Here is a 3,722-nt window from a genome sequence, read left to right as displayed (position 1 = left end):
AGGGAGGAACACAGACTGGGTTTCTCCCCAAAGAACTCACATGGCCCTATCTCCCATAGGACCATTTTCTTGAGCTTCTCAGTGAGCTGAGCATGTCTAGGCCCATCCCTGAAAAGGTCCAGTGTCCTGACCTTCATCCCCTCTCCCTACTCGTACCCTGCCTTCCCCTCAGGCCTGCTGCTTCGGGCTGGCAGTGGCAAGCAGGTTCCCAGTTGCACACAAGACATTAACACAAGGCTGACCGTACTGGCATCCCTTGGAAATTCTTGTTAAGATCTTTTGTTCACATTTTATCTGACTCTACTGAGAGTTTTTTTTTCCATTTGGCCCTGCCCGAGACATTGTGTCTCCACTAAGCCAGCAGTTCTCAGGGGTGGTGACTCTGCCCTGCAGTGAAATCCCAACAGAGGTTTGCTGATGAACTAAATGAGCAAATTAATGCAGTCATCAGATTATTGCCCCAGGAATAAATTCTGACATGTTGGGGAAAGATGAACAAGAAAATTTGGGAGAGAATATAATTACATATAGGCCTGGGGAGAGCTGAGGGGAAACAAAAAACCTTTAGGGTGTCTGCAAAGTCAGGAAACTTGGGATAAATTTATCTTTAAAGAGTATGTATGTTAACTACATTTTCAAGTAATGTGCTCAATATATTCTTGTTCAACTCCTGGATACCTTTACAGATAAAATACCATGAAATTTAACACTATTATGTGCCTCAGGCATTATGTGCTTCAAAAACAGCAATACAGCATGCAGTTTTTCTCTAACATTTTGACCATTTATTCCTCATTCCTCCACGACCCTTTTTTGTTTTCTGGCAAGACTGATAGTCCAAGAAACACACTGGGGAAAAGTTATGCCTAATTGTGAATATATTACAGAGTATCCCAAAAGTCTGGAAACACAAGGAAATCAATTTATCTATTAGACTTTTTCAGAGTCATATTTTGACCCATTGCTTTAAATTTATAGGCATTTCATCTGAAAATATATCTGCAGGTTGAAAAAAAGTAATTAACATATAGCTTCAAGTTTATCTTGTTTTCCACTTTTCAAGTTTAGCACAGGAAAAACATTATATTAAATACAAGTCCAATATTTTATATTTCTTTGGAGCTAGACCTCCTGCAAATGTTCTAGGTTGGCTTATCCAATACCACTCCAATCTCTTTCTTGTGTGTTTTTATTTATAGAGGTTAGATGGCTAAGAACTACCTTTCCCAGTCTCCCTTGCAGCCAAGGTATCCCTTTGCCAAGCAGATGCATCAGCTCTAGATTGAGCAGACAGAAGTGCCCATGGTAGATCTGTGACCATCTGGAAACATAGTGGCAGGGTTGTTTGGGTTCTTCCACGACAGCTGCAGTGGAGGTTCTGGTGCCTCACCAGCCCTGAGCTTCTATGTGCAGAGCAGCTGAGACTACTGTTTTCTGACCAGCAGCCTTCCTGAGTGAAGCAGAAGCAGTGTGGCTCTTCACTCGGCAGCACTAGCAGCTTCCATACAGACCGCTTTTGTATTGTACCTCTGGAGATTGTTCCTGGAAGCTCAGCCTAAAGTTTGCTTCTTCAGCCTTTCCAACAATCTAGGCCTGCAAATAACCCCCTAATAAATCCTTTACCCTTAAGCTGGCTGGAGTAGAGTCTGTTCACTGCAACCAAATCCTGACCAATTCATCAGCCTAAGGAAAGGAGACTTAAAATCTCATGGACAAGGAGTTCTGATTCTCAGAGCATTGATGAATCACAATGTTTTGATTATAGGAATGTTCCTGCACATCTAATTGTTTAGCATTAGCCAATCAATATATAACCCCTCACCTAAAAGAAAAGAGTTTTACTAGCAAAATAAATGAGAGATAAAAAGAGGTAGGGGGATTTAAATCAGAGCTTTTAAGATGATTGCATGCATTATGTTCCTCAAAAACAGCAATACAACATGTAGTTTTTCTCTAACATTTCAAACACTTATTCGTCATTCTTCCATGATGCTCTTTCGTTTTCTGGCAAGACTGATAGTCCAAGAAACACACTGGGAAAAAGTTGTGTCTAATCCATTCAAAGTGGCCAGTTCTGACGACAGAGAAGCCAGGGGAAGCAGGACTTCTGAGATCTTTCAATGGAGGGTACATTGGAGCTTGATATTCTTTCCGTTCAGATTCCAAGGATTTTGTGCACATCTGCTGGTTTCACTTTCATCACCATAAAACAATATTTTATCTCTCCCTATAGAATCTGATTCCTGGCTCTGACTTACTAGCTGTGTGACCATAGTCAAGTTGCAAACCTCTCTGTGTCTTAAGTCCCCATCTGTAAAATGGAGATAATTATAGTTATTATGAAGGCTAAAGGGAGCACATAAAGTCTTAGTATAGATGCTGTTAATTAAATTAAAATGAAATAAAATTTAAAATTCAGTTCCTTGGCTGTAGTAATCACATTTCAAGTGGTTGATGCCACCAATTATGTATGACTGGAGACCACCACATTGGAGAGTACAGATACAGACATTTCCATTACTGCAGAAAGTTCTAGAGGCTGAGCACTTAGCAAGTGCTGAATAAAAGCTAGTTCTAGGCTCCAAGGCCCAAACAAGGTTGAATGCTTTGATCAGACTTAACTCTTTAGCTACATCTCCCTCTAAGAGACAAATGCAAATCATAAGTTCCCAGTCACTCTTTGTCTTTTCTTCTTTTTATCTATTCTCTTTCCCTCACTTCCTTCCTTCTTACCTGCCTTCTTTCCTGCTTGCTTGCTTTCCTCCTTTCCTTCCTTCTTTCCTTTCTTCCTTCCCTTTTTCCCTCCTTCCTTTTTACCCTTCCTTCTTTTCTTCCTTTCCTTTTTCCTTCCTTCCTTTCTTCCTTCCTCCCTTCTTCTCTCTTCTCCCTCTGTCTCTTTCCTCCCATCCTCTGTCTATTTTCCAAATAAAAAGATTACCAGAGAGTTTCCTGTTTCAATATTGCAATTTGATACCTGAACCTTGGCTATTGGGTTTTTCTAAATATTTTGGCTCTCCAAGTTCACTATTCTAGAGTCACTGTTCCATTTGAGCCTGGGTGCTTATATTAGTCTCAATGCTCCCTGTTTCGGTTTGCTAAAGCAACCAAAATGCCATATAAAAGAAACGGATTTCCTTGTATAATGAGGAGTCATTAGTTTACAAATTTACAGTTCTAAGCCTATGAAAATGCCCAAATTAAGGCATCGAGAGAAAGATACCTTCTCTGAAGAAAGGCCAATGTCATCTGGAGTTCCTCTGTCACATGGGAAATCACATGGCCAGTATCTGCTGGTCCTTCATTCTTGGGTTCCATTGCTTTCAGCTTCTGATTCTAGTGGCTTTCTCTCTGAGCATCTGTGGGTCCTCTCTTACCATCTCCTGGGCATTTTCCCTCTCCAAGCTCTCTCAGCTTCTCTCTCTTTTACCCTTTCATCAAGGACTTCAGTAAAGGATTAAGATCTACCTTACATGGGACCACATCTTAATTGAAACAGCCTAATCAAAAGATCCCTCCTGCAATTGGTCTGCCCCTACAGGGATGGATGAAAAGAACATGGCCTTTTCTGGGGTGCATAACAGCTTCAAACCAGCACAACGCCCTTTAGAGAAGTTCTGATTTTGGGAGTCAGAGGACTGATCCTATCTTTCCACTGTCTTCATCCTTCTTCTCCATCAGGGAAAGATTTGGACATGATAAATGTGCACCTACTAAATTATTTG

The sequence above is a fragment of the Tamandua tetradactyla genome, chromosome 15, assembly GCF_023851605.1.
Source record: "Tamandua tetradactyla isolate mTamTet1 chromosome 15, mTamTet1.pri, whole genome shotgun sequence".
NCBI classification, from domain to species: Eukaryota; Metazoa; Chordata; class Mammalia; order Pilosa; family Myrmecophagidae; genus Tamandua; species Tamandua tetradactyla.
Note: the sequence above shows the minus strand (reverse complement) of the source record.